The following is a 27,492-nucleotide window of genomic DNA, read 5'->3' on the forward strand; positions in this document are numbered from 1 at the left end:
ACTCTCTTAAACACGCTGATCAAAATATGAATGTACATGTAAACACAAGTGCTTTATCTGACATTGATTTACGTGAAGAAATACCTTAATCCAGCTACGCACCACATCCTTGTTCATTAGCAGAAGTCTTTACTTAACACTTCAGGGCGGCACGCACAGGTGGACAATCTACTCAGAACCACTATTGTGTTTATGTTATTTTTTCATATGCCCCGTTTGAAATTTGTCAAACTGCATCATTGTTTATCTATGTGCCAGTCAAAGGAGACATAGCCAGATGGAGTGCCTTTCCCCTAACCTTGCTCCAGGCACTACAATTACACATAGGCCACGGTCTTATGTCAGTTCCCCCTTTTATTATTTTTTTAACAAGCAGGGCCAGTGAATAGGTATGACTATGTGCATTGACAAAACCTGGCTTTCTTGCACTGCTAATTTTATATGAAGGCTTGATCCAGTGTTAAATACAACTTCATGGCCGTCATGTCAGCTGTTAACTAGGTGCTCATAATTTATGTGCTTAAGGGTGGCCTGTCCACCGGCAAGTCAAACAGTAAACCATGTTATATAGGTGTTAGTGTTTAGAGAAGCTGTAAATAAATGTCAAACAGAAAATCAGGTTTCAGAAAAATGATCAAACTCAAGTCATCTATCACTGGAGAGTCTGAAGACCTGCCGCTGCCAAAGCAAACCGTTCTGTTTTCTTGTTGTACTCTGAAACCATTAGAGTATAAAACATGCAGCTGGTTAAAATGGAAAATAATCCAGTGAGAAGTAGAATTTGACAAAGGAAGTGCCAGGACGGTCTTGAAGCATTTTTCTTTGTTTTATTTATTTTTTTTAAACTATTGTTAGGAATTGAAATCAGTAGGAAACAATGCTGGTGTCCGAACAGTTTTTACCTTCTTTTGGAAAACATATAAAAATTGTTTCAAATATACTTGGCAAGTTTATATTTATTTTTAAAGATCCCTGTATTATATTGTATACATGAAAATATTGGATTCAATCATGCAGTATAGTGCATTTAGAAATGACTGTTAGTACAGTAGTTTTTCACATTGTTATTATAAGACTTCAGTTATATCATGCTGAGTGTGGCTGAATTAATTTGCTTCACATTTCCATAAGGTAATCTATCATTTTCAGTGTAGTATTCAGTTCATTAGCACAGAAAGTTTAGGTTTGGTTCTATGGTATGAGGTAATCAATGAGCATATACCAAAATATATGCATGAATGTCTCTAACTGATTTGTGTCATTTTTTATTTTTTTTTCAAAGGGAAAAAAAAAACACTGTTAGTGTTATTTTCTGTTAATGTTAATGTTAAAGCTATTTTCTTTTAAAATGTGATGTGGTTTTCAATAGATAAGATCAGGCAGCATTTTATAAGGTGGTTTACATTTTTTTTTTATATGAACACATTTAGGTTAAACATCTTAATCTGCTAGTGTAACACATTTACTAAGTATAAAAAGGCATGTTGAAAAATAATTTAAGCATGTCAGATAAAATGTAACAGTATGAAACCCTTGAAGTATCTTGCTTCAGCAAATAACTGAAAAATATGTTGATCTTAGCAGAAATGTGCTCCTTTACACAGTCCTAACACCGCATTAATAGTTTAAAGATCACAAATGTAGTTCTTAAAAATAGGTAAGACAATTGTTGGTATTTTAAAAAATAATTTTTAAAAAGCTTTCACCAAACATTTGTACACACAGTCTTACCCTATTTGTGTTTGGTTAATGCTTTAAATCATATCTACAATAAAAAAAAAAAATCTTAATTTTTGTGTTCAATGTACAATGTATATATATATATATATATGACACCATTTTAGTAGAATGAAAATTATTTATTTTAAAATGGATTCTTTGACTTTGTTTTTCAACGCACATTAGAAAGCATCTGTCAAGGAATTTTGTGACTTTTCTCAAATTTAATCAGCTGTAAAATAGAACCGTTCATGTATCTGATCCAAAAAAAACAGACACTTTGAATGAAAATGGAAACCATGGCAACCCGCCGAAGTCCATCTGTTTCAATGAGTTCAGTACCTTTGCAGTTTGATTAAATCATCTTCATTATTCAATCAGGCCAGAGAGATGCCAAATCTGGAGCCAAAATGTCATATTTTTGGGAGCGTTTTTTTTTTTTGGACAAGCAGAACACATTTATTCTTTTTAATTTTTTTGTTTAACAAAAAATAAAATTAAATTAAACTGTTTTGGAGTACTGCTGTTTAATTGGAGACTACTGTACACCACAAGCAAGAGCTGGTGCACCTCCATATAACCCAATAACAATGTGGTGGTCTACACACAAATCTTGTGTTAACTTGTTGGTCACACAAAAGTATGTTCACACAACATTGTGTTGCGGTGTAGGGTACAAAACAAATACATTGATTTTAAACACCAGTTTTTGGTTTTAATATAGAAACAAAGCTGTGGTCAGTGTATGTAATGCCGAGTAGTCCTGCCTTGAGGGAAGTTGCCGGTATGTTTTTTTTTATGGCCTGACCAAAGAGGTCAACTCAAATCATTTTGGTGGTCACTTTTCAAACAGCTGCATGGGCATTAAATGGTTGCATTATGAATAGTATTATTTGTTTAATCTGGCTCTTGCCATGATAAAATAAATACAGGTTTTATGTTATAAAAAATATTAAGTTCTGTGTACCAAATTCCTTAAAAAAAAAGAAAAGAAAAACATGGATGTAACAACATACCGTTGTTACGGGTATTGTAAAATACAGAATAGATTTAGAGCCCTGTTCAAATGTGATCCCTGGCATGGAAAGGAAGTTAAGCAATTTATGGTAGGAAGCTGTTTAAGTTCTACGTATAATCATCTTCTGAATATGGACCCTAAATGACTACTGATTAATTCAAAAGCCCTTTAATGCAAAACAGACACGGTGGATGCGTGGAATGGGTCTGTCTAGGAGTATTTCAGATACAAGAGCCCTGGTCAGCTGTGTGTTCAGAGCTGCGTTTCATTTAAACAGGTCAATTTATACTGAAACACTTTTAAAGCAGGCTTCCATTACGGTTATATTGCTGCAATACAAAATTGTGACATTTAACGCATATTAATGTAAGTCTGAAGGGTGCTTTGGGAGCTTTTAAATGGAAAACTGGCTCAGTGAATTCCATCTTTAGGCCAAACAGCTATCTGAAAAGACAGTGGAAATTGTTGATGTCTCCCAGAAAAATAATAAGAGCAGCTGGAGGCTAATTGTGCAGATGCTTGCTGAGTAACACAGTCAAAAACGAGTTCCTGTATTTTAAATAATCAACCAAATATTAAGAATGTTAACAGCCTTCCCACAACTCTGTTTTGCTCCCACAACTCTATATTTACACAAGACATGCTTTTAAAAACTTCGACATGGCCTTGTTAAGTGCCTTGCATTAGGCTAACTAAAGAATGTTTAATTATTTTTTTCTCACTCGCGATCACTATTACATCCATTACATTACTCTCTGTACTTTATTTCAGGCTCTCTGAACTTTATTGTTATTGTCTGCTGCTTTAAACTAATGAGACGAGCCCAGCTGGCGATATCAACGGCTCACGCTGAAATCTAAACACTATGATGTGCTGCAGGTGCTCCCAACCTCTTATGGCACCTTTCTAAAACCTTAGGCTAGAGCTCAACTTCCTCTGTAGCTTTTAAATGCAGACACAGGTCAGGCCCTTAGATCAGCTGGGCCCATCCATTCTCTGACCTTCTCGGCAGGCCTTAAAGCCCTGTAATGTACTGATAGCACAAGCTGAAGGCGGAACTGATAACACAGCAGCAGGAGTCCTGTGCGTGAGGATCTTCAAGGGCCGCTTTCATTTATAACCTGTGAAATGGCACTTGTTGAATGTTTGTATACTGGAGGGTTGTAATTTGTTTCTGCTCAAATGCCCTCAAACCGCCTTCTGTTTACAAGTTGCCCCAGTAGGTGGGCTTCCCTCCGCAGCAGGGAGGTTCTGAAACTGCAACTAAATACAGCGAGGTGCTGAAAGCAATGACTTCCCTCCCCCTCCTCGTGCTGGGCTCAAATGAATGACCGTTGATTTGTATTTAATGCTCAATTTCCTCTCCATTATTGCAGACCGTGCAATGCAGACTTGATTTGAGACAATTCACGTGAGAGCGCCGTCTATCCGGTTTCACATCTGTCTGAGGTCCTGCGTAATACAAATAAAATTATCGCATGCAACGGATTCATTTTTTACTTAAGCCCTATTTTAGGGCAACTCAAACAAATGTTTAAGGAATAAATGTGGAAGGACCGCCAGTCCTACAGCCCCTGTATTAAGAGCCCGGGCTAGCTCAGCCTTCAGGTTTAATATGGGCCCATAGATTTAAGTACTGTAATTGCATTGGGGAACATGCTTGTCAGAGTTAATTATTACACACTAAGACCATTTAACGCAAAGCGACATACAAAGTGCTGTTAACCCTTATTTTGAATCCTTAAAAATGAACTAAAGAAACACACATTGTAGTAGTAGGTTAATATTTCCTAAATTAAAAATACTAATATGATTTTAACCTCTTTTCAGGGACGTCCCTGTCTGTATTGATGGGGGTGGGGAAGGTGGATTACATTAGCCAGAGCAGGAAGAATTTAAACCAGGGCAGGTTTGTGACCTGTAATTTAGCCAGCATACCGGGGTTAAACACCCCAGCTCTCATTTATAATTGTGATGCAATATGTTTAACGTCCTCGTGTAGACGGGGCATCGGGTTAACATTTAGTCTGAAGGACACTGAATTGGTATTTCAGCGGGGTAGTTAATGAAATAGGCCACATGTACTTCATCTTTACGTCTGTGCAATAATCAGAAAATCCAGATGCGTGCTGAAAAAGACACAACAATTATAAAATGAATACAGTTAGTAAATAGTACAATAATAGCCACACCATGTCCTTTTGAACTCTGAACTGTAATTTCCAATTCACTTCTCGACCAGATTGTTTGCAATCATTGCTTTCACAATAGGGAACAAGTCCAGAACTCTCAAAGCTTAACAAATCATTTACTTCCAAACTCCACTACTGTTTTAGACAGTCCATTGAATTCTGCTTCATCTGTGCTTGAGTACAAATACCATAATCCATTTTTTTTTTACAGGAAGCTGTAAGATGTTACCTAATGTTGAACTTTTAGATTATTGATTATTTGTTGACACTGTTTACCAATGCGTTCAAACCATTTCTCTCTTCACAGTCCTGTGGTCTCATCACAAATTTCCGCTGTGGTTTATCAGGCATTAAGAGAGAATCCACAAACACCACCAACATAGTGTGATGTTTATGTAGGAAGGAAGGAGCAAGTATGTGCAGTACAATGCAGATTCTGATTCACAGTCGTTCTTCTGTGCTGTCCTTCACACAAACTACAGCTATGCCCAAAGGTTTAGCATCACCCTATAGAATTAACAAATGTTGCTTCATAAAGTCCAATGAAACCTGCTGAATAATGTTACGTTAATGATACTGCTTTGTAGTTTTCCGTATACTTAACAAAAAACTGACCAAAATTGAAAAATGTGACATTTCGAAATCTAACATGAAATACTGTATTACTATTATGGCTACCACTAGACTTTTTGCGATATAATTTAGTAGTTTCTTTTTTTACATGATGTTAAATAAAATATCCTTTTTTTTTTTTTAATTATGTCTCAATCCTAATATTCTAGCTGATACAAAACTTTTGGCCATAGCTGTACTTCAGGACTATTTTTTCACCATACATATATTTGTTGTTATTTCCAAGGCAACCACAGTGGTAAGAGATGGTGACGTGCTTGTAACCTCTTTAAATACATCTACTTTTGTTGCGACTATCACAGAGGCTGATGTCATACATTACGTTCAAACGTGAGCCATTGATTCCACTTTGAAGGAAAGAGAATGATGTAATCCAGTTACTGAGTGCCAAGTGCAGTTTATAATGAATAAAAGTTCCCAATGTTTATTTGAAAATAAACTATGGGAAATGTTCAAATTATATATAAGATATCATTAATATCACTAAAGTAAAACATACAGGAGATTATTTTAAAACAGGTATACAGAAAACATTTATTTAATACAAATGGAAAATATTGAAAATGTATTATTAATTATTTAAAAATATATATTCAACCAGTGTAAACTCTTTACGACTCATGGCTCAGTCGATGGTGTTTAACAGTTTCCCAGCGAAGCAGTCCATTTTTTTTCTTTCTTTTTGCAGCTTGCATACATTTGGTGTTCTTTTCCTGACACGGGTTAATACTCCCTAACAGAGAACGTCAAACATAAGAGAACAGGAATGGTGTCCAGCTGCATTGTTTAAGCAACTCTGTATTTATCTGCATCCTGGTAAATCTGCACAAACGCTCTGTAAATGAATTTGAACATACAAGGTCATCTTCTAAGCATTTGAACTATAAATAAGACACCCTTGTTTGGCAGCTGTGGAAGACCACTGTTATGTGAGTTGTTTATATGGAATTATTTAAGATTGTAATCAAATGCTAGTTTAAACTCAATTCTTAAGTGTTCTCTGCATTTTAAAGACTAAAATAGCAACAAAAGAAACATCATAGGTTGACAAGAAACTTGCATCCATAATGAGCACATTTTACCCAATACCTCCTGTTATCATAACAAAGACAGCTGGACTCTGTTCTTTATCATAATATGCAGTCAAATATCTAGTTGGGGCATTTAAGATGTTGTATCCCTTTACTTATTAAGTAGTTCATTTCTTCCCCTTGTGGCACATAGGGGTATTAATTTCAGTTACCAAATATTAGCCAGTTTCCATGTTTTCAGGCCAATGATATATTAACGCAGTTGGGTAGCTTTGAATACAGACACGTTTGTGTCACTTTTGAAAGCGCGTAAACAAATGAAGATGGTTTGTTTTCTCAGGTAGGGTGGTGTTTGCACCGCTTATTCAAGCCTGAACTGGCTCATGCTCTGTTCGGATGGATGGGAGTTACTGAAACTTTACAAGCTTTGAACGATAGCCCTCACCTTTTAGCTGAAAGTCACATTTTCACCACTCATCTCCGGTTTTTAATAACCATGCGCAAATAATGCCTGAGGGGTAATATCGCAGCTCACGTGAATAGGAAAAAAAAACTGCAGAGAAGCAGTTGCTCTGTGCATTGAAAGATTCAGGGTTAGGGTTATTCAGGGTGATTCAGGGGTTTTTTTTTAGACACTGCAAGAGCTTGTAACTCAGGCACCATTTTTTTTTTTTGTATTGAACATTTTAATACTATAGTGCTACTCTGGATGTTAATTTATTATTTCGTGTTTTTACGATTACTGCCATTTCTTATTTGCAGAGATTATGTAAGGCCCTTTATTTTAGTGGATCGAAAATCTCACGTGTTTATATATTTTTTTAAATGTAGCAACTTTTATTTGAGCATTTTTCACCTGCAAACTGGGTTTTCATTAAGTGGGTTTGCATTGGACACTGCAGTTTTAACGTTTAATGTTTGTTTTGTGAAAAAATCTGAAAAGACAAAAAGGTGGACATAATGCAGCAGCTTTGAATAGTATTTAACCAGTAATTAAATATGTTTACCTCACGTCATGGTTCTTTATTGTGACTGTGTGCTGAGCTCAACCTTTTGAATTTTTACTACACAGGTTACCATTGCTATTATTGCATTACTGTTGCTGCTTCCTGTTGCAAATATATTTAAAAAATATATTGTGATTGGATTAAACTTTATTATTGATGTCTTGGGTCATTATTCTATCTGGGGATTGCTCCCAAAAGTAATTTGACATATTCAGGTTAATATCTGATGGGTTTACTGTATGTAAAAGAAATGTCCCTATCAATCACAGCTACAGCAACATGGATGCCACACAAAAGCATGTTGCAATAAGACACTGACATATGCATAGTTCTCTATCACTCTTGTTCGTCAATGAGTCAAAGCCTCACATGTATTTTTTCTGTTTGTCCGTTGTGACTTATTTCCATGAATTGAGGAAAAACTGAATAACTGCTATTATATCTTTTCAGTCTTTGCTATGCATCATCAACTTTTGGCTGTAGTCCTCTTCATGTCATTCATCAAAATCCATACCCTTCAGGTAAGCATTTGTTAACGTATCAATGTCATGTGGCCAGCGAATTCCAGGAAAAGCTATTCATTTTTTTGCTATTGTACTACTTTGCTTATTTTGTCTTTTTAATCCTGATGCAATTTGCAAAGTAGAAATTTACTGGAATTTTGGAACGTCTTGAAACCTTTGAGGAAGTATCATGTTTCTTAGAAAAAAGAACCATGAACACAATAGTGTAATTTCCTGACCTGAGAGTCTCGCAGATAACTCTCTGTAGAGCGTGCTGTAATTAAGCATGATCCTTGTTTGGAACCATAAGCTGCACAAGGCTGTGCAAGCTTTCAAAGCATCAGCAACCAGACTCACAGCAGTGCATGTGTCGAGGGTCTTTGTTCCATTCCGAAGGTTAATGAAATCCAACAGAATTCCCCAGTGCTGTAAAGTCCTGGGGGTGCTTATCCCGGCTGGGTATAAATTGATGCTATCAACCACTTTGCCACCTTGTGCTGCTGTAGTATCCTTGTAGAAGGGGGTCATTTCTCAAAACAAATAGTGGCTATATTGAGAAGTTAATTCAATACAACATTTCGGCATCAGCTTCAGCTTCCCTTATCCATGCTGGCATCTTGTCTTTTTCCAGGTACCAACATCTACTTTATTTGCTTTTTGTTTTTCTCACAGCAGCACAAAGTGGCTATGGGATTTTTTTGTATTTAGTTATAAACCCTATTTTGGTCTCTAGCCATTTCATATCATTGTCTTTGACTGTTTGTATTAAGCAGAAAGGCATGTTAGATGAAAACTAAATCCAGGTCTAGGGTGTCTGTCAGTTCTATTGCAATGACGCAGTGCAACAGTTCAATCAAATACTGGCGTTCTCAATCTGAGCGGTATTGATTTATTTGCCAAAAGAAAACTATTTGAATGTTATTGATTTATTGTGCTTTAGCACTTTAGCAGCTGCCAAAGACGTATGTTAACAGCATAGCAACAGTCCTACAACAAATCCAAGCACAGAGGTAGACACTTCAGTTTCATGTGGCTATCAGATTGTGATTAAGACTTTCAGGTACGTCTTGAGGCTGTTATGTTGACAGGAGAGCAACCTATAAATGATTGTAGCTGCAACCAAACGGTATTGCTAAATATGTGTAGCTCAAGTAGTGGTTGAAAAACTAAAAAGATCCTCCTTTTGGTTTTTAAAAGGTCGGCTTCAAGCTAAGTAAGAGCTCCCCCAGCTGAAAAAAAACAGCATCGATATTCTAAAACCTAGGCTGCTTTTAAATTGTTTCTTTATACCAACAATATTGATTTATTCCATTTAGAAAAAGACTCACAAGTAATTTGCTTAATGTGAAAATAGTTATAGTGGTAGTTTTCTAGGTACTTAGGTAAATTCACTAGTGGTTGAGCAGCCACCACCTGCCCTGTTGGACGAGTCAGTAGACCCCTCCCATATCAGATTGTACCAAAGAGTAGCTACAAGGGTGGAGGCAAAGGGATGTGAATGATTCTGATGCAATAGAGGGATAAGTTACAGTTACCAGCCTCTTTATATAGCTGTGATATGTCACAATTGGATGACGTAAGGTGTGTAGGGGGCAGTTCTTCCTCCAGAAGTTTAAAAACTTGATTAACATAATAAGGCAATATAAGAAACGGATGCTGCTGTAAAGCGAAGATATTTGCACACACATAGTTTATACTGTAACGTCGTACACCTCTGAGTCAGTGCCAGCATGTGAATGTTGGCATTGACAGAGTTTGCTGTCCCTGCCGAGGTCAGTGCTTCTTCCAAACCCCTCCCGTGCCTCAGAAGTGGTTTCTCCCAATGTCTTAATATACAATCCACTTGGATTCTGAGCAGCATGCACAAGGTTAACAGATCAACACAGATACCATGCAGAGGCAAGCCACACCACTGCCTTGAAGAAACGTGTTGATTTGAACCACACTGATTCATCCGTGTTACATCTCTTAACTACATCTCTGTTTCACGGACAGCTCATTGATAAATACCAACCATTTAAAAACGGCCGCTTGAGATTTCCAGAGTTTCCAGATTCTCCGAGCCAGAATGATACATTTGATTGTGATTCAGTAATTACATTCCCTTGTCATGTTCCTTTCTTCTGTGCTGTTATCACATTTTCCCGGGAGGTTACATAAATAAACTGACTTGAGACAGCCAAAACGTTAAGTGAATGACAAAGTAACAATGTGACAGTTATTATTTGAATGCTGATGTAACATGTGCAAGAAAATAACACATTCAAGATCAATTATACACTGTGAAAAGGACATGTTTGTTTTTCATTAACTTTATATTGTGCTCTTTAGCCACGGCGTGTCTATCAACCAAGACTATAAAAACATGCTTGCCCTACAGGGCTCACACTTATCCCTGCCTTTCAGCCCCACCCATGCTGCTCTTCATAGCATTCCACTGTGGCAGCTTTTAAATAAGCAGCACATATCACAGCTTGTCATGTCTTTCCCATTGTTGAACTCAGCACCTGAAAGAATAACATTGGATGCATCCCATTTGACAAAACATCCCATTATGTTGTGACAGACCATTAAGGTGAGGCTGCCTTTCTTCAGCCGTGTATTTTTTACTTTTTGAAAAACGTTATTAACAATTAAATAGAATACATAAAAACAATATTATAAAAATCAGATACCTTCAAATCATCATGAAATCATAGTTCAGCCCCCCATAGTGAAGAGAGGTTATAAATGTCACTAGTCTAAAAAAAACAAAAAAAAAAAAAAGTAATTAGCTGCCACAAATGTCTTTGTTACACCAGAACTGACAGACAGGCAGCTCAAACAGACAAAGAGTTTCCTGATCTGGAACAATATGAGGCCTGCATTAACCCGATCTCTTTAGACAGTCAGGAAAGATTTAGACGTATGTTTTGAGATTGGTGTTTTCTTTCTAAGTATACTGTGACAGTTAATGAAGACAGAAACGTCTCTGGCATTCAGTAGGGGACGAGTGCTCAGTCTCCCGTAAGCCTTATTTAATCTAAGGTGGCAGCAGGTCATTCGGTTTCATGATATCACGCACATCATTTGCTTTCATTCTAGTCTAGTAGAAACACAGGACTCTCAGATCAGCTTCAAGTTGTATTTTCTATTTCACCATGGCAAGTGGATTACATTGTTTCCTACAGCTCATAAATGAATACATTTTCCTATATAAGAAATGGTCTGGTATTTATTTTGTAAATTAGTTTTAAGGTCATCTGCATTAAACTGTTACTAGTTAGGATGAAATGCAAGGTTTAGCACAATGGGTCGTATTCTGAAAGCTTTTTACTCCTGTGATTACTACTGACGATTTGGGGCAGAGAGCTTTGAGAATCCAGCCAAATAGCTTGCTCACTACTGTCATAAAAAATCATCTTAAAATCTCAACTCAAAAGAAAGCAACCAAACCCACCACAGCATCAACATGAAAGCCATACTACTGTATTTTACTGAAGACAAAAGCTTTGGAGACGCACCATATTAACCTAGTTAAAGAAATATAATCAATTGTAAATTGCGATTTAATATTTTCCAGAACTTAATTTTTTTCTTCTTGTAAACATGTACCAAAGCATTCCTTGGGGTTGCACGGTATTCCAGAAAAGAACACGTTTCTGTCTGGCACATTTAAGAACATGTAAAAAATGAGACTGCAGACCTGGTGAAGCTCCTGTTGGATTGCAAGCAGAGGGGCAGGAGACACCCTGGTGAAAGATGCAGGTGGGAAAGGATCTATGTAATAGCAGGTATTCTCAGAGATCTTGGACAGTGTGCTTATTCAACAGCACAACAACAGAAGAGACCTGAGGTAAGCAAGACCATTCTAATCCGAATGTTGTGGAACAGCCAGAACTTCAGATGTGAGCCTTTGATCTGTTGCTAATCAAGCCAGAAGAGATATTGAGCGCATTGAGGCTGTCAGATCCTAGCACGGTGAAAGGACCAAAAGTTCATGTTGTCACCTAAGGATAGGAGGACTTGAGCAATTTTAACAGATGACTAGGTAACCATAATAATCACATAATGATGTTTATGACAGAATCCCTTGTTTCTAGTTGTGCTTTGTATTGTTGTGCTGGTATCATAGCGACAGAGGTTACTTGGCTTTCGTGGGTGTGCTATTTAGGGTAAGTTATTTTAATCCTAAGGGAATTACAATATCCTTACCTTATTGGCTTCTCTTAAAGATAAGTTTATGATTAAATAATAATCACCTGTGTACACAAAGCCTCCTTGCTGCTGACACTCAAACTTTTAAAGATGACACAGTTATGTCTTTGCAATGTCCAATGCCATTAGTGACAGTTGAATTGATGCACTGTATTGCAATATGGTACAGTCGCAGTAAATTAGGAGGTCTAGAATTTTTTTTAATTAAATATTTTATCTCACTTTTATTTCACCTAACAATATATGTACCAATTTAAAATGTTTGGAATGCACTCAATTGAACAAAGTCAGACTATGTAATGTGTTTGTACAGCTCTAGCATGGATGGCCCTTGCTAAATTTGTGCTCTTTTTAAAGTTTGCTGTCTGACCCACCAACCTGCCTGGCTTGTACCTAGCCTGAAGAATCAGAAAGAAGGATTGGTATACTCACCTGTAGATGGGTTTGTAATGGATCAAGGCATATACTGTTTCTAGCTCTCATTTTTACATATTTTTAATATAGCAGTTGCTGCACTGTGGATTAAATCTGATCGCTCATTACAGCTACAAATGAAAAACCAATGTACCACTCCTTTCTGCATCCTACCATATTTAGTCAGGATTAAAAATAACAAACTATTATCCCAACTTTTCCATATTGCATACAGCTGGAATAAGTGCACGTTCCAGCTCGTACAGGAGATAAAGCTGAGGCTTATAGTGGAGAATGAGCTCATCAGTAATTATGGAAACCTTTTTTCAGACAATAAACACCACAATATCCATCGCGAGTCCTGTGTTATTTGAAGTTTCTATTGCTTGTAGCTGCTGGGGCTAATTCAATATGTTCCAGGGTTAAGCCGGGATAGGTAGTCATTCTGGCAGGGTTGTTCACTTGCAGCAAAATAATAATAATAATTTTCTTGTCATTGTAATCACAGTATACGCCAAACGAAAAAGGTAGTCAGGTCGTTAAAATATATATATATATATATACAGTGCCTTGCGAAAGTATTCGGCCCCCTTGAACTTTGCGACCTTTTGCCACATTTCAGGCTTCAAACATAAAGATATGAAACTGTAATTTTTTGTGAAGAATCAACAACAAGTGGGACACAATCTTGAAGTGGAACGAAATTTATTGGATATTTCAAACTTTTTTAACAAATAAAAAACTGAAAAATTGGGCGTGCAAAATTATTCAGCCCCTTTACTTTCAGTGCAGCAAACTCTCTCCAGAAGTTCAGTGAGGATCTCTGAATGATCCAATGTTGACCTAAATGACTAATGATGATAAATAGAATCCACCTGTGTGTAATCAAGTCTCCGTATAAATGCACCTGCACTGTGATAGTCTCAGAGGTCCGTTTAAAGCGCAGAGAGCATCATGAAGAACAAGGAACACACCAGGCAGGTCCGAGATACTGTTGTGGAGAAGTTTAAAGCCGGATTTGGATACAAAAAGATTTCCCAAGCTTTAAACATCCCAAGGAGCACTGTGCAAGCGATAATATTGAAATGGAAGGAGTATCAGACCACTGCAAATCTACCAAGACCTGGCCGTCCCTCTAAACTTTCAGCTCATACAAGGAGAAGACTGATCAGAGATGCAGCCAAGAGGCCCATGATCACTCTGGATGAACTGCAGAGATCTACAGCTGAGGTGGGAGACTCTGTCCATAGGACAACAATCAGTCGTATACTGCACAAATCTGGCCTTTATGGAAGAGTGGCAAGAAGAAAGCCATTTCTTAAAGATATCCATAAAAAGTGTCGTTTACAGTTTGCCACAAGCCACCTGGGAGACACACCAAACATGTGGAAGAAGGTGCTCTGGTCAGATGAAACCAAAATCGAACTTTTTGGCAACAATGCAAAACGTTATGTTTGGCGTAAAAGCAACACAGCTCATCACCCTGAACACACCATCCCCACTGTCAAACATGGTGGTGGCAGCATCATGGTTTGGGCCTGCTTTTCTTCAGCAGGGACAGGGAAGATGGTTAAAATTGATGGGAAGATGGATGGAGCCAAATACAGGACCATTCTGGAAGAAAACCTGATGGAGTCTGCAAAAGACCTGAGACTGGGACGGAGATTTGTCTTCCAACAAGACAATGATCCAAAACATAAAGCAAAATCTACAATGGAATGGTTCACAAATAAACATATCCAGGTGTTAGAATGGCCAAGTCAAAGTCCAGACCTGAATCCAATCGAGAATCTGTGGAAAGAACTGAAAACTGCTGTTCACAAATGCTCTCCATCCAACCTCACTGAGCTCGAGCTGTTTTGCAAGGAGGAATGGGCAAAAATTTCAGTCTCTCGATGTGCAAAACTGATAGAGACATACCCCAAGCGACTTACAGCTGTAATCGCAGCAAAAGGTGGCACTACAAAGTATTAACTTAAGGGGGCTGAATAATTTTGCACGCCCAATTTTTCAGTTTTTTATTTGTTAAAAAAGTTTGAAATATCCAATAAATTTCGTTCCACTTCAAGATTGTGTCCCACTTGTTGTTGATTCTTCACAAAAAATTACAGTTTCATATCTTTATGTTTGAAGCCTGAAATGTGGCAAAAGGTCGCAAAGTTCAAGGGGGCCGAATACTTTCGCAAGGCACTGTATATACATTTTCCAAACAGCTTGTAGGTGCTAAATCTGTATAATTTCAGGGTGGGGGAAACACCTTTAAATTATAGAATCTTATTCACTTTAAGCACTTCCTCTGGCTATGAAATACAGCAATTAGGTTTGCTGTAATTGGCATAAACGTACAGTAGCTGCAAATAGTATTTGAACAGCAGGTACCAAGGGAAATAATTAGTGTCAGCTTCATTTAATTATGTGTAACCTATGTCAATATGTCAGTTCCTACATTTTCTGTAACATTACTATCAGTCAATTACAACACTACGAGTAAATTGAACATACAAGGCAACTGTTTGCGCACTTTTACAGTAAGACCACACAAATGACTAACAGGCAGTAAACAAATATTTGGAAAGTAGTTAATGGTTTTCATCCGAGAAGGTCTCCAACTAATGCACCTTTATAAAAAGTGAGTTTCAGTCCCTATTTTGTAGATTGTCCATTACATACATATTACTTAACATGCAAGTCTTGTTACATAACACTTAAGACTAAGTCAGTTGTATCTGTTTCTGTACTGGGTGTTGGGACTAGATGCCATCTGTAACATATTTTTGCTGTTAATTTTCACATGTTATTTGTTAATCTTAGTGATTGTTGGTATAGATATCTGCTAGAAATATGTTTTTGTCAAGTGGAGAAGTGGTATCCACCACAACATCACTGATTTTGATTGCAATTAGTTTAAGAAGTTCAGGAATAATTATCACAGTATTCTTTAAAAAATAAAGAACCGGAATATTGTTAACAAACAAGCTTTATGTCTGTAGTCAAGGAGGGAGGTTGCTTTCAAACAGACAACACACATTTTATTAAAGCCAGTACAAAGGAAGATCAGCAGTCACACCCTTTCTCTGTGATATACACTATGTCGGTAGGGTATAATTTCTGGTCCAGACCGCTCCATAATCTAATATGTTTTCTAGGCTGTTTGTGTGTTCAGCATTTACGTAAATGTTATTTAATGACTTTCCCACCTTACTTTTAGCTGCTGTAATAAAGGGAGGGGGAGGGGGGGGGATCAAATGAAGGATTTATTGCCAAGACCTAACTCACAGTAAAAATGCAAGTAGTCTATCAAAGCATTTCAAAAGCCCTCTCCGTGAAAAATGAAAAAATGAAACAACATGAAGACCAATTAAAAAAGTATTTTTCTCCAGCAGTATCATTAATCACACAAGCAAACAGTTCATCCAGTGACACCTGGCAAGGTTAATGCTTAGGACCTGAGGTCATTATGGCTCCCCTGAAAATGGCTTGGCCAACCCGTCACATGAAAGCTTATGATTATAAAGGAAATGTGAATTAGCAGAAACATTTCAGGAAAGGCAGCCTCAAGTTCTATGGTAGCAAAGAGGCAAAGAGAAACATGGAGGCTGAGGACTGATTGGAGGGTCCCAGGGGAAAAGGGAGGGGAGCAAAGGTCAACTCTACACCAAATTAGTAGTGTCTGTCATTTGAAACCAAAATAAAGCAGCTACAGAAGTGAAAGATTTTCGAAAGAAGGAATACATTTCTGCACTCTCTCTTCAAATTACTGAGAGGCCACATTGCAATTAGTGGTTTGTTTCTTTTAGATTGAAATATGGCCATAATACATTGCTTGCAAATCATTTTGCTGAACAAATATATAGGTTGGCTAGACTGGAGGACTAATCTCAGCACATGATATGGCAATTTGTTATACGAGCATCTAGTACACAAATTACTTGCATGGTTTAATGTAAAAGTAAAGTATGGAGTGTAGCCTGCCGCACTGTGGAACAGATTAAAGAAAAAAAATCAGTTTTGTTTTATGGCATTATTCAATTACGTGAGCACAATACAGCAATACCAAGTGTAAAAAATGCGTGTTTCCATTGTCACTAATATGGGCATGCTGTCTGCTTTTCCAGAATTGGCTGGAACTGTTACGCTGATGGAAATAACTTGTAAGCATGTTTCTCCAGGTATGACAGCTTTGCTGATGTTTCTATTGCAGTGCTGCACACACAACCCAAATGAATGTGCCGCTTTCCAGACTGTCAGGAATGTTAACAGTTCTGAGGAATTTGGCAGCTGAAGTGGAGGAGTTCAACATTTTTTACCTTGGCAACCGTGTCTGACATCTGTGCTGACCTCATGTGTTACGAGTTCAGGCAGTCTCAGAGTAATCCCTACCACACACACCACAACCCCAACGCTGGCACTTGTTTGGCATAGCTGATGAGTTTTTGTTCAAATGAAGCCGCTGGGATGATTGCATAAAAAAAGGACTAAGGAACATGGCAAAAATGTGTTATGTGTCTGGCTTGTGAAAAACACATTTGCATAAAAGTTAGACAGCCATGACTTAAGCCAAACCAGTCTAACAAGCCCAGTAAACCCCAGTGAGTTTGTGGGAATTAAATTGACACAACACACACTCATTCTTATGATACGTCACCACTTTGCAGCCTGTGTGTCTTCGATTCTTTCACCCATGTGTAAAAACAATGCGAACTCCATAAATCCTATATATTTCAGCTTTAATTAACTTATATAAAAGCGGTCTTCTACTAAATAGCGGCTATTTTATAGTAAATTTATGAAATATGACAATATACGTGCCATACTACTTTTGGAGATGGACACTGGCAGCTTTGGTAAATGCAGTGTTGCTGGTATGTATTTATGTATGTTTGTATGCATGTACAGTATAGCACACACTTTTCCTCATTTGACAGACTGGGACTTATAGTTGCACTGGGCTTGTTTTTTTTTTAACTCCATTGTGATATCAAAGACCTGAGGCGTTGCAATAGGTTGTTCCATGTACAAAGAGATAGGTACTTGAACTCTTTCTGCGCAATTACCTATTCCATCCTCAGGCAAAATAAATCTTTTCAGAAACAATACCATGAGTAGGCTGTATCAGCAATAATTATCAATAATTAACTGGGAGCTGCATTGTTTAAGGGTGTGATTTACATTTTTTTTTTTTTTTTTTTACCAAACCTTAGTATCAGGTTGGACATTTTGAAACTAGAGCAGCTGACAATGGTGTGTTCTTTGACACCTATGAGTAATGTTAATCTGTGAGAGGCTAGTGTAATTTGATTTACTTTTCACCATTTAATTAACTTTTCTACTATACATCAAATGATCATATGATAGGAAGCGGGAGAGGGGTCTTGGCAAGGCAATATTTTTTTTGATATTGTATTACAGAGTTTGTGTTTTTACAACATATAATCAGTTTTATATTTTTCACTAAACAAAACTAAATATGCAAAACATCTGATAAGCTAGACATAATACACGTTGTAAAAACACAAATGAGCAAACATGACATGCACTGTGTAGAACAGTTATCTTAATAGAATGTAGCTTTGCTGACACATGCATCACAATTAATCATGTAATTATGGGTCTATAAGCACTCTTGAGAAATTAATTACACAACATGTCCTGGCATTTACAAGATATGCAGTTGCTAGTACATGTATTTCATATCTCAAACTCATCTTTTAGCAAATATAACTACAGAATGAATTGGTTTCATCTTGTTTGATCAGTATTCGGCTTACCGAAACGACTTTCAATAGGCCTGTGGTGGGTGCTTTGTAACAGGTGGGGTGGTCCGAAACAGTTATCAGATGCCTATGGAGAGCTGGCTAAACAAAGAGAAGACTTCCACCAGTGCTTATACCCTTATGCTCTCCACAGTGAAGCCTTTTACTCTGAACCAGACCTTAGTTGGGTTCGGTCTTCATTATCTTGAATGTGATACTTGGTTTCACCACTTTATAGATCGTATCCAGAGCTGTACAGTACAAGCTGGTCTCCTCTCCACCAGTGGCTTTAGTTGATGTACTGTGTAGATAGAATTAGCAGTGAAGAATGAATACAAGTCAAGAGGGGACTCATTTAAACAATATGGATATTCAAAAATGAATACAAATATTATTATTTATTTCTTAGCAGACACCCTTATCCAGGGCGACTTACAATTGTTACAAGATATCACATTATTTTTTTACAGTTACATTTTTTTTTTTTTTACACATTATTTTTACATACAATTACCCATTTATACAGTTGGGTTTTTACTGGAGCAATCTAGGTAAAATACCTTGCTCAAGAGTACAGCAGCAGTGTCCCCCACCTGGGATTGAACCCACGACCCTCCGGTCAAGAGTCCAGAGCCCTAACCACTACTCCACACTGCTGCAAACCTTTTTAAAGCTTAAAAACTCAAAATATTGAATAGATTTTTTTTATCAGTTTGTTTTACCATTTAGAAAAAAAAAAGGTTTGTATAAAAAGCTAAGTGGGATCCGGCCCATTGTCTTGCAAATGTTGACCACAAGGGTCTCTTTGTTCTGGTGTTTTTAATGCAATCCTAGGTTCATATCGAGCTAGCCAAATGGTCCTTTATGTATCCTCTACCTTAGTGTAAAGATAACGCAGTTTAAACTTTCGAGGTGCAAGCTGTCACTTTCAAGGTCATCTTAGCATTATGTGAGGTAATATAAACAAAGGTTCCTTATTTATTAAATCAGCCACCCAATATGGGGCTCGTTAGAGTGATGAGCAGATTAGCAATTAGCTGCCTCATTGAAGTTCTAAGAGATGAGCATACTTTCTGAATGTTTAACATTAACATCTCTTAGAAGACTTGGCAAAAAAAAAAGGTCTTCCTGAGCATCTGGCACACTTTATCCTTTGCGGTGATAAATGGAAAAGTACACTTAACGTTTTCAATAGAGGTTCATGAGGTTTTCATACCCAGCCAGAGTTTACAAGTGGCCTGCAATAAATAAAAGCCCAAAAGCACTTAGAATGACAGAGGAGACTATTTAAATACTTGTATGGCAATCTGAAATATTGGAAGCTGCTAAATGCATTATGGTCACAGATGGACTTCACAAATAATGTTTTTTTTTTTTTCTTTTTTAGCAGGCTCTGAACTCTTGAGAGCATAAAACAGTGTTTGCATAGAAAGTCACATTATACACTGTCATTGTTTTTAACTTTGCCAGAAGTGCTTGTTTCACCAGATAAATAAGGGATAATATATTTGGATATATTAATAGGCAGAGGCGTGGCTGGACGACTCTCTCCCCCCTAGAGCTTGTCCCTCCAAGGCAGACCAGTTTCCAGTGCTTCCAATACAAAAAAAAGGAGTGCAAGGCTTCAAAATACAGTTTCTAACCTCGTATTAGCTTTGTTATCATTATTACTGGTCTCCCTTTTATTTTTTCAGATGCAAGATAAATAGCTGCAGCTTGGTACTGTTGCTGTGGGTCACATGATTGCATATACTATAGGGGTGAGTTTAAACTAGAACCTATGCAGTAATTACAGAACCAGGTATCAGTGTTTCACATAGTGTTGTATATAACTGCATATGCCAAATTAAATGATAAACAAATAATGAATCAGAACTTCAACACAAGAAAATGTGGGGCATTGACACTGCTGCCAGAGCAATAATATGAAAGCACCTTAGTTGTAATGATTTTTAGACACAGAAAGTGTTTATGTCACCTTTAAGGTACATTTGAAGAGGTGTTCTCGATAAAGTAAATAAATAAACTCAAGTGATGGCTGCTGAGCACCTGTTTTGTACTGAGCCTCTTTAACCATTAGCAGATAACAATCTGACCCATTAACACAACCCTGTAGTTCCATTTTAATATGGATTTATTCTGCTGTCAAACTACAGAGGTTGGATAAAAAATATAAAAACCAGCAAACTTAATAGGGTGTAGGGCAACCGTGGACATCCATACAACCAGTCATGGGAGGAATGATACATTTACACAAAATGTGCAGATATACATGGCTGCCAACAGTTGTTCTGCATCCTATTCATTTTTGTATTTATTTTTTTGCTAACCTATGCTTTAGAATCTTAAAGCTAACATTTCTTTTAAGTACAAAATACAAAGTTCATCACGTAAAGTAATTACACTTCGCTTTTCCCTTTACTTTGAAGACGGATGAAATAGCTTTTGAAAAGGCTCAACGGGAGGAAATACAGGCATCTTGGTGAAATATGTACTGTGTACATAAGAGATTGTATTACCTGGTCATTCGGCAAATCCCCTTCCCTCCTTTCTGCTTGCAGTCTGTGAGCTAATGTAAATTCCATCTCTGCCAGTGTTTATAGTAATGAAGCAGGTCAGTGATTTGAGGTGATGGGTTTGCTGTCTCTAGCAGTTAAAAATCTTAAATGATCGTATTTGCTTATCCCTATGTCTGCAGTGACTTTGAAAGGAATAGCCAGTGAGCAGTGGCTATTTGGATTATTTCTCTAATTTACTGTCTTTTGAGTGTTTTTCTTTTTTATTTCTCCGGTTGCAGGGATGAAAAAGCTGTTCTGATATTTAACTAAAATAAATACATCTTAAATGAGGTTTTAGTTGTACTTTTACCAGATACCCATTCAGTTAACAGGTGTATCCGTTCATTTACAATTCTTCTAAACATCTGAAGGGGAGTTGAGAGAGAGAGTTGGATCACAAAAATTACATTCGGCTACTTTGTGATGTTTTTTATAGTGTCAGGGAAATGAATTAACAGCACAATGGGGGTGAGTGGCATTAACATAAAACGCCCAAAAAAACCAAAAAAAAAACCCTGTAATTGAGATCTATATCTTTTCAATTAATACCAGCACAATTGAGACAAAGTGGAACATTAACTCCAGTCTTGAAAGGCCAGTTCCCCTTTATAAAACAAGTATCACCATTGCTGTCATCACACACAAGAGATTTGGGGAAACTTTAGACCATTTTCCAACCGTCAGGCGCTGATTGGAGAGCTAGCTAACTGAATTTTCATGCTAAATTAGCAAATGGTTTCTGCATCAATAAACTTCAATCTCCCGTGTCATAGTGCTGGATGTGCTTTAGGTCATGCATTAAAAGATATTTAATCAGTGTGACAATAATGTGGCATGAAGTCTGCTATCCCCTACTAACGTGAGCCTGGCTGAACCTTGCTTACCTTTACCACTGTGGTGGAACGTCTCAGTCAGACCTCGCTTTACTTGCTTCGGTGTTGATAACCTAAGAGAGCAGATTGAATGTTACTATATTCAATCTGCCCTCCTTTGTTTAATCCTTTGTTTAATGACTGTTAATCTTTGTTTTCTATGCCCGCTTCCTCGGCTTACACAGTTAGATACACTGTTATGGACTCTTGTTGATTTTGTCATCTTTATCATCTTTAAGCCTGACACTAAATAGCTTTTGTGACATCGATCTTTGTAACGTAGTTTTAAAGAGTTTTGGAATGCACTTTAGTTAAATACCAATACTTTGATATAAACTGTTCACCCAGCACAACCATTACCTGGTCTGTAGTCTTAATTCTGTCAAGAGGAATTCTCGTTTGGGGATATTATCAAAATGGTGGTCATCATATGTCCTCCAGCAAGGTTTTGTTGTGCTGTGGGCTAATGGTTTTTCATCGCAACGGCAAGTAACTTTATAGCGATCCTCAATAATTATAAATGACCCAGGAGCATGCTTTGCATTTCCAACATATGTCCCAATTCTTGATTAAAAGTTTGTTTTAGTCTTTAACCGTATGCCTAGAACCAAAGAAAATCTAGTAATCTAATTGTTTGACACCCATGGTTTGGATCCCAAGCTTTTTTTTGCTGCAGCTGCACTGGTGCACTTCCGTGTTGGGCCAACGCACCAGCATGAGCAGAGCACTGCTTAATAAAAGGGGGGACAATACAGTGTGGAAAGATGATTGGAATGCTAATTTCCAGTCTGTAAAATAAATCTACCAGAACGGCTGTATAGAATGTACTTGGGAGGCCATTTATGTCTACAGGAGACAACCACATAGAAGCAAAATAACATCTGAGCTTTGCTTCAGTTTGAGAAGCCTGACATGTTTTCATCCTTAATTGCTTTTGCTTAAAAACATTTTAACACCTGTTTGGAGACGGAATAACAACTTGTCATACCCCTATCAACACACTCACATTCATAACCAAACACAATTGAAAGTCCAGAATAGTTCCCATATTATTGATGCAAACACTGTTACAATGGCTACGAACAAATTCTTTGCAGACACTAAACAGGTTTACCGAGACCATTATTAATGACTCTCCCATTTTACCCTTACGCTTTGTTTGCTGTCACGCTGTCGTGCCATGTAAAGATTTTTAACGTTATTGACACAGATCCAGGTGGACATGAGGAAAATGCTTATGTGTAACTGTTTCATAATTACCATGAATATTTTTTAAATGGCTTATGTTTTGTAAAACCAAGGTAGCTTTAACAATTGTTAAGAATGCTTATCAGTTTCGCTTAAGGAGAAAGTCTGGCTTATTTGATTACAGGGGGTGAAGTATAGCAGAACTGCAGGAAAGCTGCCCTTAATCCAATTATGTCATAACAATTAGTTAGCTTGATTCAAATAACAAAATAACATACACTCTTTAGGGTTTAAACCAGTGGTTCTCAACTCTGGCCCTCGAGATCGAATCCAGTCCAGGTTTTAACAAGCAGGTTCTAATGTAGTTAATTGAAGCTGCTAAGAGGCAATGAACTAATTTAGGACCTGGTTGGAATAAAGACCAGGACTGGAATGGATCTAGAGTGCCAGAGTTGAATACCACTGGACTAAACCAACTCCTGCATCTGCTGTAAAGGGACTTAACCCCCTTTCCCTTTGAAAATGTAACACCATGTGACCCATCAGCTATTGCCTCTACCTGTCCATTGCTGTACAGTACAGTATATCTACAACAGGAGCGTGAAGTGGCCAAGCTACTGTACTTTATACCAACACTTTACAGCAAGTGTCAACAGTCGTCACACTATCATTTTTTCTTTTTCTGTTCTGTACGTGTGTGTATGCAATGCATACATTCATCATTTTTCCATCTTGGTGTATAGACCCACAGTACTATCCTGCATACTTATTCTGAACTTGTGATAAATGAACATGGTAGCTTTGAATGAGCAGATAGATGTACAGTATAAGCCCCCTGTTAATGTTCTAGAGCAGCTATAAAGCTGCTTTCTTGCACGCACACCCAGTGTTTTGAAATGTCTCCCCCAGTAAAACACTATGCAAGGATACTAGATACAGGTATTGGCTGATTCCTTAGATTATACTAACCTGGTACAGTATCTGAGAAAATAAAGCACTCGCGTGGAATCTTTTTCATTAGCTGACAGGGTCATCCAGAGAGTGTTTGCTGTCCGGTTACCCAAACACTAGGATATCTTTGTTCAACAAACAGCAGCTTGAATGTGAGGACTGCTGATGAATTGGAATAGTTTCTATGAATGCAGGGGAAACCCTTTATAGAATATTTATGTTGGACATGGAATAGGAAATAAGACTCTTGTTGCATACGTAGCAGTTGGAGCTATTTTTTTTTTCCTATGTCGACCCGATGGAGTTTGGCATCGCCCTGGTGTGGATCATGTTTGCTGAACGAATGCATAGCTTACTTAAGCATCGTTGCAGATCAAGTACACACGCAGTGCTGCACTTGTACCCTGATGGCAATGGCTACTTTTGATGCTTAAAAACCTAATATCTCATTTAATGAATATCAGAGGTTATTTTATTCATAAAAAACATTCTTCAAAAAAAAAGTTTAAAGTTTTGTGAACATGATGGGACCATTAAATATTTATACTGTTTAAATACCCTCTAGTAAACCGTTAACAGTTAGCATGTGCACCAAAGTGTATAAATGTGATAATTACACCAGGGATGAGGTCCACAGTGGTCTGTAAATGAAATTTATTCTGGGACTGGGAGTGTATGGTATGTTCAGGCTTGCAACAACACAGTCACTATTTAAACTGATAAGAAGAAAAGTTATTGTATTTCTTGCTCTTATTGTATTACTTGTATTGTAACGCTTGAAATGTTTTTGCTTACGATTGTAAGTCGCCCTGGATAAGGGCGTCTGCTAAGAAATAAATAAATAAAATAAAAAAAAAAAAAAAAAAAAAAAAAAAAACAGCTTTCGAAGGTCTGCATTTCAGAACCTAGTAAATACATCTGGGGTAATCCCGTAAATGGACATTCAAAATGACGGCTCACCACTTACAAATAAATGAAGTGTCATACTGTATATTTAACCAAAGATCTTTGGAATCACCTTTCTTTTAACTCCTCTACGGTACTTACCTGGTTAGTCTTGATTAGTGTCCGTCTGACTGTGTGTTTGAGCATCGTTTTGGTTTTAAATATCCATCTGCAAATTGTACTGTATAAAGCTCTTGTGGAAGTAAGGGGGGGTATATTTAAAAGCTTTTCTTAGTTTCCCATGTGGCTTAAGATTATCCTTGCCACCTTTTAAAACGAATCTTGTAGCCCTATACAAGTCTTCAGCACCAAGTCTTTAGCACCATTGTTTTCTTCTTTAGAAAGAGATACAGATAATTTGTTTGCTCTGGTTCTGCTTTTCAAATTAGTGGATACTTCATTCTGTATATTTCTTTAACAGGGAAAAACCTCATTTAAAATATGTGTAAAACACTGTTTCTACAGTTTACCAAACAAATGTAGATAAAGGACTGCATTAGAGAGCTAAAAGGTTGATCTTCCCAGCAGTACAATATATATATTATTTTTAGCATGTTAACATCTTGGATAATGTGAGGTGTGCTACACCAATCTAATAAAGAATGAAGTCCAACAATGAGATAGTGTTGAGGTCCACTTACCTCCATCTGAAGGATCCACTCTGAGATTCAATTAGACACTCCAGGCAAAACATGCAAGTGGTGCCCCCCCGAGCCAATGCAAACCCAGAGCCAATGCAAACCCAGAGCCAATGCAAACCCAGAGCCAATGCAAACCCCGAGCCAATGCAAAGGTTGCATGAGGAATTCAAGTGTCTGCATCCTGGTTTCTGTCTGATACGTAATACTGGTGTAAGAGGCTGAGCCTGATTATCACAATTGCATGTTTGAGGAATCCTAAGAACAAATAAAAATGCAAACCGGAAGGCTTCTTACACCCAGAAGATGAGCCGTCAAGCTTAGACAATATCATGCTCTTGTGTAATCATTTCCTGGAGGCCGGCAGGATGCAAAGGGTTAAAAGATTTATAGAAACAAACAGCGGGGCAGTGCGGTGGGTCCAGTATCAAAGGAAATCCATTGATCAGCTAAATCTAGAGTCGGGGACATTGTACAGCAGTTTCTGGAATGTATCGTCAGGTTGCTGCAGCTGTTTCTTTTTACAAATGCCATATTGTCACATGCCATACATTTTTTAGGCGACCGTACTTCAAGGTAAACACCCATAAATCAGCCTATAACCGAGAATAAAGTGTCAATAATATAGAATGAATATTATACATGAAGGCTGCTTTTCATCCGATATGCATTTGTACTGAAATGGTAAAGCTTCTCTTGTTGTTCCTAATACATTAAATTAAAGACTGAAAAGCAAAACTGCCTAAATATATAGGTATTTTGTGGTCAGTAACTATGGTAAACAAAATGAACCATACAGCAGGGAACATATGTGCATTTGCTTTTAAGTGAATAAGTCCATTTTACATGGAGTTAATGAGTTAAGGGGACACCACTCAAGGGCTCAATTGACCAATCCAATTGACATCTGCAAATGCTCATCTAATTCAGTGCGACCTCAAAACGTTAGCCACACACTGCCAAAAAAAACTCCAACCTCGTATGGTTTGGATTGTTTTGATTTCCATGGCCAAGCATATTCCTCACAGTATCATTATTTTTTTTTTCTGTAGGATTTAGGTTTGTTTGACAAGATGGCTTACAAATTGTCTAAATTTACAAGGGGTTCAATTTTAATATGATTTTGCTTATAATCGTAATTACATGTGGCACAAACTATATCGCATGAAGTTATTGCAACTACAGTAAGCAAACTGAGATCTTTAAACAAGACAATTGCATTGCTTTAAAATGACATTGACCTTTTACCTCCTGGCGCTATGAATGTTTCTATTTGATTTCTTAAAGGTTTAAACTAGGATTAAACATGTTTCACATATTGGAAATCTCTGTGCCATCATGACAATCCCTTTATTTGAGTGTGTTTACTTTTTTATGATGTACTACAAAAATATAAACAGTAAAACTTATATCTATGTTTCAGATTCATATTTTTACAATGGAAAATCCCTACCTGGTAGCATACCAGCCAAGCTTTGTGTGTGTCCTTCCGCCTCATGTCACACTTCCTTGATAATGCCTGGGTAATACGCAATGACAATTCAATGAATGATTCCAGTGGTTACAGTAACGGCACACATTCAACAGCTGTTGGCCTCCTAAAAAGATCACTTTCCTGTATTTAAAGTCACCCCTGGCAGTGTTTTATTTCTGGCCTTTGATGCACCCAGTGTAAAGTATACGGCCAAACTGCTTCCTGTGTACAGTACACAGATAAGACCCTCCCACATTTAATCAAAGCCATTCTTCCATCCACATGTGTAATATTTAATCTTCAAACATGAGAATAGATCCATTACCCATGTAAAAATGTTGATAATACATTTACATTTTAGTCTGCGTTGTAGACTGAGCCAGTTACAAGCACTGATCA

At 37.4% G+C, this 27,492-nt stretch overlaps 1 long non-coding RNA gene across 1 annotated transcript in view; it reads left to right on the top strand.

The window, feature by feature from the left end:
- LOC131701607 (uncharacterized) overlaps window positions 1–27,492 on the top strand; it is a 55,808-nt gene that overhangs the window by 19,156 nt on the left and 9,160 nt on the right. The window contains exon 4 of the long non-coding RNA XR_009308912.1: window positions 8,051–8,121. This is a non-coding gene — a long non-coding RNA (uncharacterized LOC131701607). The remainder of the gene's footprint in view (window positions 1–8,050; window positions 8,122–27,492) is intronic.

Source organism: Acipenser ruthenus, chromosome 25, assembly GCF_902713425.1.
Source record: "Acipenser ruthenus chromosome 25, fAciRut3.2 maternal haplotype, whole genome shotgun sequence".
Classification (NCBI taxonomy): Eukaryota; Metazoa; Chordata; class Actinopteri; order Acipenseriformes; family Acipenseridae; genus Acipenser; species Acipenser ruthenus.